The 8,228-nt window shown below is 40.5% G+C and overlaps 1 pseudogene; it reads right to left on the bottom strand.

The window, feature by feature from the left end:
• The window catches only part of LOC105991361, a 5,791-nt pseudogene extending 5,539 nt beyond the window's left edge, over positions 1-252 (bottom strand).
• Positions 253-8,228: the final 7,976 nt, after the last annotated feature.

The raw sequence follows: 8,228 nt of genomic DNA, 5'->3' as shown, positions 1-8,228 counted from the left end.
TATCCTACAGGAAGATGTGGCCACCTCTCTGGTTCTGCAGCTTCATCAGTTTCTCTGCATGTTCTCTCTCTCATGAGACTGGTGAAGAAAGTACTTGGCAAAGTTCTTCAAAGCCACATCATCTCGGTCAAAGTAGTAAGACATGGGCAGGTAGACATAGGAAGAGTAGAGCTCCAGGTTGATCTGGTGGTTGATGGTGGTCTCTGAGTCCTGGTGGCAGTTCAGGTGCACCTGCAAGAGCCAGGAGGTCATTACGGCGGCAGCGAGGAGAGATGGAGTATCTGCGGCTTAACTCCAGCCTGGCCATAGAGACTGGGGACGGCTGACCACTGAGGCCTCGGGACCGTCAAAGGACATGGTGAAGAGATGGCACAAGGTTGATGGCTTGGACAAGGTGGCCCAGAATTGTGGTCCACCATTGGATTCCACTCAAGCACTGTTGAAGCAGGAAATCCCAGCAGCTCTCAGTGGGGATCCTCTGGCCACCTGGAGGGTTTTTTGGCTTTTTTCTCAAGGCTACTTCTCTACCATGCCAGCCATGGCTCCACTTCTGGCTTTATTGGTGTTTACTTCAAGATAACAGTCTCATACCCTGGCTGGCTTAGAACCAATATCCTCAGATCTTAGCCTCCTGACTTGCTACAATTACAATGTAAGACACCAGCATTCAGCAATCTTTCTCTTTTTTGGAAGGATAAAGAAACCTCTAGGTAGAGAAAACAGCTGTCCTAATTCGGCCTGGAAGTGTGCAATAGCGGGTAAACTCCAGTAACAGGAACAGAGACCTATGCATTCTCACAGCTCAGGCATGTTACTTACCTACACCCTTTCTGTTAACCATCTTTACAAAAGAGAGAACTCAAGAGAGTTCCAGAAATAAACAGTGCTAGGGTCAGTCTACTAACTCATGACTAACAGGAGAACACATTTTAGATACGGTGCTGGTCTTTCACACTTGTAAATCCCACTACTAGGGATGCTAGAGTCTGAGGTTGGAGGTTCAAAGGCAGGACAAGCAGAAAAGTTTGAGACACTCATATCTGCAGTTAATCTGCAGAAAGGCTTGAGTTGGGGTTATGGCTCAAATGATTTATGCTAGTCATGAGCCACTAAATCCAAGAGAAAGCACAAGACCCTAACTTCAAGCCCAACTCCTGGCACAAGCCAAAGGAAAATACTATGCCACAAAGCTGCTGCCTCAGCCCCCTTCTAAGTGTTTCCACAAGGGTCTCAGAAGGTTTGCCAAAATGGAGGAGCTATTTCATCTATATATAGACTCAGAAGATGAAAGAGAAACTCTTCAGAAAGACAAAGAAACTGCAGAAAGTCAAAGAAAGCCAAAGAAGCCAATCGACTGCACATTACTCAAGCAGATTCAAAACTTTGGCAAAGTAGCAGGGTATAAAACCGATGGCTTTTCTGTATGCCACAATGAGAAGAGTTTGGATGAAATCAGGAAAGCTACTCGTTTTGTAATAGCCCCACAAAAAATAAAATTCCTATGAAATAACTAAGAAGTGAACGACCTCTGCAATGAAAACTTTACAAACCTGAAAAAGGAAATCAAAGTAGAAATTAGGATGTGGAAAAACCTCCCATCCACCTGGATTGTGAAGATTAACATGGTGAAAATGGCAATATTTTCAAAGGCTAGGTATATATTTGATGTGATACCTATTAATAACCCAACCTAATTTTTCATGGAAATAGAAGAACTAGTGCAAGAAATCATATGAAACAATAAAAGACCCTGAATAGCACAAACAATCCTTAGCAACAAGAACCGCACTAGAGGAATACCAGTACCAAATTTCTAACTCTACTACAAAGCCATAGTAAGCAAAACAGCTTGGTACTTGCACAAGAACAGACCTGAGGACCAATGGAATAGAAATGAAGACACAAAAATGAACATGCAGACCCATAGCCACCTAATCTATGATCAGGGAGCCTAAAAAATAGAAGGAATACAGCCTCTTCAGCAAATGGTGCTGGTAAATTCGATTAAACACCTGTATAAAATTAAAGATAGACCTTTATATATCGCCCTGCAGCAGAATCTACTACAAATGGATCAAAGACCTCAAAGTCAACGCAGACACCCTGAAAACATTACAGGAAGCAATAGTAGAAGCTCTAGGGCTGCTTGGAACACACCCAGATATTCTTAATAAGAACACAGAAATACAACAAATCAAAGAAAGGTTGGACAAATGGGATTGCATGAAACTACAGAGATTCTTCATGGCAAACGACATAGCTGCCAAGATCAATAGGAAGCCCACGATTGGGAGAAATCTTCACTAGCCACATAACGGACAGGATCTCATATCTAAAATATACTTAGGACTCAAAAAATTAAATCCACCTCAAGAAATCCTGAAAGAAACAACTGTCCAATAAATAAGTGGGCTAAAGACTTAAAAGGAAACTTCTCTGAAGAGGAAATAAGAATGACCAAAAGACACATGAAGAAATGCTCAACCTCTTTAGCCATAAATGAAATGCATGTAAAGCAACATTGAGATTGCACTTCACCTTAGTTACAATGACTATGATGAAGAAATCTAGTAACAACAGATGCTGGAGAGGATGTGGCCAGAAGGGAACCCTATTGCATTGTTGTTGGGAGTGTAAACTAGTTCAACCACTTTGGAAAGCAGTATGGATAACCCCTGTTTTCACTGTATTTGATGTTGGTTTAATTTGTGGAGGGAAGGGCAAAAACAAATCGTTGAACTAGGGATACTGGTGGACCCATTGCAACAATGAGATGTACAAGTTGTTATGTTGAAAAACGAACTTTACAACTTTCGTGGGGGGCGGGTGGATCGGTGGGGGGAAGTTGGGGGAGGATGGGAAGGGATGGGAAGGAGAAACAAAGAGGAGGCAACAATGCTTGATAAGAAATGAACTCATTATCTTGCCCATGTAATTATAACTCCACTGTACGGTATTTTCACAATAAAATTTTAAAAAAGGCTCCACATAGAGCTCCGCTATGACCCAGCAACCCCACTTTGGGGCATTTACTCAAATGATCACAAAGAAGACTGTACTAAATTTGGTTACAGCACAACTATGTTTTGCACAGCATTATTTACCATGGCTAAGACATGGAACCTATGCAGATGCCCCTCAGTAGATGAATGGATCAGGAAAATGTGAGATATATATATGTGTGTGTGTGTACATATATATACATATATATGTATACACACAATGGAATTCTATGCCTCCATCAGAAAGAATGACATCACCCAATTTTTTGGAAATGGAAAGATTTGGAAAAAATTATATTAAGTGAAGTAAGCCAGGTCCAAAGAAACATAGGTCCCATGGTTTCCTTTCTTTGCAATAACTAGTTTATGACTAGGACAAGCAGAAAAGCTCAAAAGCTATGTACATATGACCATATACGACGATGTTAAACCCCAAGATAGGAACACAAGTGTTTTTTTCTTCTTGCTATTGTTTAAGGTATTTACAATGTACTATGTGATTTTTTTGTTTCTTTGGTATGTTCTTCCCCCATGGTATAATCCCTGTTTTTATTATATTTGATGTTGGTTCCTTGCATCTTGTATATATATTTTCCTAATTTCAGAGGGAAAAGGAAATAACAAAATGCTTAAATAAGGATTCAGGTTGACCCACTCTAACAATGAGATGTACAAAACCCCATGTTGAAAATGAACTTTACACCTTTGGGGGGCAGGGGTGGGATGAAGTTGGGGAGGTAGGGAGGGAAGAGATGGTAGTGGAAAAAGAAAGGAGGAGTAGCAATGCTCAAGAAGAAATGTACTCATTACTCATGTAACTGTAACCCCTCTGTACAGTGTTTTTAAATTTTTTTAAAAAATATCAAAAAAAGAAAACGAAGCAGAGGTTTGTGAGGAAGGTATTTTTTTGATTCATAGGAAAACATTTATAGATTAAATAAGAGCATACTGTCCTGACCCTATTGATAAGTAAAGGCAAGATGGCTTAAGACCTAACTGCATTGTGCCTGGTAAGCCCAACTTACAGGTCAGTAATGGGCAATTCTTCTCTGCACCTCAGATTCTGCAATTTAATGTTGCTTTCTCTATCTCTTAGGGAGAAGGGTATTCGTATCTTTTGTGTATTCTACCAAACTTGTAGATTATCCTGGGCTTTGTGTTCCTTGTCCTAATATTAATTCTATCAAACAAGAAATATGGGAGGTGGGCTGGGAAGGTGGCTCAGTGGTACAGTGCTTGCCTCCTATGCATAAGACCCTGGATTTGATTCCTCAGCACCACATAAGCAGAAAAAGCCCAAAGTGAAGCTGTGGCTCCAGTGGTAGAGCGCTCACATTGAGCTGAAGACCTGCGGGACAGTGCCCAGGCCCAGAGCTCAAGCCCTACGACCGACCCCAAAACAAACAAACAATCAAACAAACAAATACATAAATAAATAAAGGAGGAGTTTCCACGCTCTGGTGTGTAATTTATTTCTTCAATTTTTTTTCTTGTACTGGTCCTAGGGTACAAGGTCCTAGGGCCCAGAAGCTGGGTCCTGTCCCTGAACTCGGCCATTAGAGACACAGCTCTACTACAAGCGTTTTGCTGATTAACCAAGCATAAGAATCTTACAGATGGGTAGGGACAAAAAAAACTAGGTTCTTCACATATCAAACTAGGATTACAGGTATGAACCACACAGCTGTGAGTGTGTGGCTCTCCAAATTTTTATAACTTTCATTGTCAGCAGCCTTTCCCTCCTTGGTGAGCTTTATTACTAGGTCCTTCATTTCATTGAATTTGACAGGCTCTGTGGTGGCTCTTTCACATCTTTCTAACAAAGGAGCTTATGATCTCCAGCTCATATGATGGAGTACCTGGAGCCATCCGGGTACAGCTAAGAGTCCCAATTTGGGTTTCTATCATGGATGGAATCAGCCACCAGTCTCCATGTAGGAGACAAGGAATAGCATGAGGCATTAGTATTTTTCTTAGCCTTGGGCTGAATTTGATATTTCTCCCCTTTAAACAAGTAGGTAAGAGGATACAATGTTTCTATCTGAAACCCTAGGGAAGAGTGAGATATTCAAATGGCTTAGGAAATCAAGAGGAGCTTGATTGTAAAAACAGCATGTCTGACTTGTCTTTGTGAATTTATCCCACCCACTTTCCTCTCCAGCCTGCAAAATGTTTCAAATCCCTCAGAGCCCAGAAAAAAAGGCTGATTTGGGCAAGCTGACAAGAAAAAAGATGCAATGTCAGTTAAGAAGGAAAATAGTTTTAAAGAGCCAGAGTCAGAATCCCTGAAAAAAAAAAGTATTTTAAAACTGAATTTCTAAAAGGAGCCTTCATTCTTGGAGTATGTTTATTTTCCCTTCAAGCTTGGAAGATCTTCCAAAGGAAGTTAAAGGCCAAAATACTTCCCACTAGGAATAGTAGACATTGGCTTGCCAAGTGCAGACTCTGCTAACTCACTAGGTCTTAGGCTTGGAAGTTGTCACAAAAATACTGTCACTTTAACCTTGGGATATGGTTTCCAGTTGCAAAGACTCCAAGTGTTCGAAGATGTTAAGTTGTACTCAAGTAATACTTTATGAATGCTAATAGTATAGAACAAAAACAAGGATTATTATTTTCTTTCAAAACATATCTATTTGAAATGGTAGTGAAGGCTATATGGTTAAAAATCTAACTTTTGACAAAATTCATAATGCAATGAGAAAAGGAAAAGTTGATGTTAACTTTTAGAATTATGCACCCAGATTATATGCTGAAATATTTGTAGCTATCTGTACCTCGATATTCTCCTCAAAACATCTGAAACCAATAAATTTTCTTTTTTTTCCATATCTCCTTTCATGGAAAGAATGGTGGCATACACATTGCACACTTTTCAACAAGGAATTTAAAGAAAAACATTTTGTTCTTCAAACAAGGGCACAGCATTAGATGATAGTCCAGAAGCAATTACTACAGGAGGCGGGAAGGAAACAGAACATGAACATGAAGGATTCTGCTGATCTGACTTGTAGCACACATAGATCTGGAGGGAGGGGAGTGGCGGCTCCTAGGTGTGTTCTCCCAGGCCACAGGCTTATCATTGCTTGGCACCCTGCAAAGGGTACTGGTCGCATTTCCCTAGATTTCTAAGGGCTGGTGGTAAAGTTCCAAATTACTGGCCTTCAGATGACTATGATCCACTGTAAGATGTTCATGATCACTGATCCCCAGGGTTGTATCCTTTTACCTTTCTTTTTTTTTTTTTTTGCTGGGGGCATGGTGACAGAGCCTGATGTGCAGGTACAATGCTTGAATTCATGCTTACTCTGCTTTCTTGCTTATGGCTGGAGCTCTGCCACCTGAGGGACACCTCCAGCTCAGCATTTTTGCTGGTTAACTGGAGATGTCATCTCTCGGACTTTTGTGCCTGGGTTGGCCTCTAACAGCCAGCCTCTACATCGCAGCTTCCTGAGTTGCAAGAATTTCAGGTATCAGTGACCAGTGCCAGCACCACAGTTCAAAATATGTTCAATTTTTTCCCTGAGACCAAAGCCTACCTAAATATTGTTTCTAAAGACTCCATTTAGCCAATCATGATGGCATAATGCTTATGATCCAAGCACACGGGAGGCAGAGGCAAGAGGATCACTACTTTGAGGGTAGCCTGGCATTCTATATATATTTAGATATTTACTATCTAAAATAGTAAATACTAAAAAAAATCTAAGTTCCCAGCTACACAGGTCCTTCTACCCACTGTTCACCAACTAATAAGTGTCTCAACATCAACCATAAAATCTGATTGCTCCCCATTTCTACTAAATTCCACAGGTTTTTTTTCTCCAAATAACAGTGGCCCACAAAGCTCTGGAATAGATTATATGAGAACATATATAAAAGTAAATGAGATCTTCTTAGCCTTTGAGATTCATAACTTGGTCAGGGAAACAGACACTTGTAGCCATAACAGAAACACTAAAAAGCATATTTCAAATACATGCCAATAGAGAGACTTATGCTATGCCTTGTGAGACAGAGACTAGTAGTCAATGGGTAAGTAGACAGATTCTCTAAATTCTTCTAAGGGAGCCTATGATTTCTTCACGGATAGGGGGCATTTGATCGACTAGAAAGAAATTGCAGGGGGGGTAGCAACAATTTAGCAGATGGAAGAAACAAGTCAAGAAGAAGCTGAGAAAAAATATTTTCAGTGTGTTTAGAGTATATGTGTGAGTGCATGTGAGTAGATGTGTGAGGTATGTGAGTGTATGTGTGAGGAATGTGGGTGTGTGAGATGTGTGAGGGTATTATGAATGCATGGTATAGAGGGTGTCTGAGTGGGAGGAGGGGTGTTGTTGGTACCAGTGAACAAAGGAGAACGCAGAAGAAGCTTGAATGAGAAAATCAGAAATTAGCGTATGCACAGTAGGAAATACAAGTTCCATCAGCAGGGATCACCTGGCATTATCAGATGTGGAGCTGAGCCTAACTGGATTGCAATGACAGAATCTCAAGGGACAAGCACAGACTGACTCAGAGAAGACAATGGGCTGTATTCCAGAAGAGTAGTGGAAGTTGCCATACTAAGGGAAAATTCTGAAGAAAGCAAAGAAAAGGGAGCTCAGGGGCTCACAGAATAAGCTTACAGGCATTGTAAGAGGTGACACAGTAAAAACAAACTCTTGGGACCTGCAGCAAAAGCCACATCCCTCCTAGGAGGCGACCATGGAGTATGTGATCCCAGGGCCAGGATGCAATGCCTTGAATGTCACCTAGGCACCATTCAGAAGAACAGACTTCAGTCAACCATTTGTGTTTTCCTGCCTATCAAACACAAAGTAGTTGGTCCCTTGATTTTTTTTTAGCTTTATTTGATTCCTTCAGAAATTGATCAAGAACTGGCCTTTCTTTCTTGTGGACTGAGGGAATATTGTAGATGTGCTAACGCATACACTATATTATACCTACAGGAAAACATCATACAGATTTTAGATTAATAGATTTTCATTGCAGCATTTTTATATTGATTTTATGGAAAGATAAAAGATTTCTTTAAGGATTTGTTATTGGGGTATTCAATTTTTAAGTTCCAATAAATAAGTGGACTAAAGGCTTAAAGAGAAACTTCTCTGAAGAGGAAAGAAGGATGGCCAATAGACACATGAAGAAATGCTCAACCTCCCTAGCCATAAAAGAAATGCAAGTCAAAACAACATTAAGATACCACCTCACCCCAGTTAGAAT

Source organism: Dipodomys ordii, unplaced genomic scaffold (assembly GCF_000151885.1).
Source record: "Dipodomys ordii isolate 6190 unplaced genomic scaffold, Dord_2.0 Scaffold72, whole genome shotgun sequence".
NCBI lineage: Eukaryota > Metazoa > Chordata > Mammalia > Rodentia > Heteromyidae > Dipodomys > Dipodomys ordii.
The sequence above is the reverse complement of the archived record's forward strand: the minus strand, read 5'-3'. Positions and strand labels throughout refer to the sequence as shown.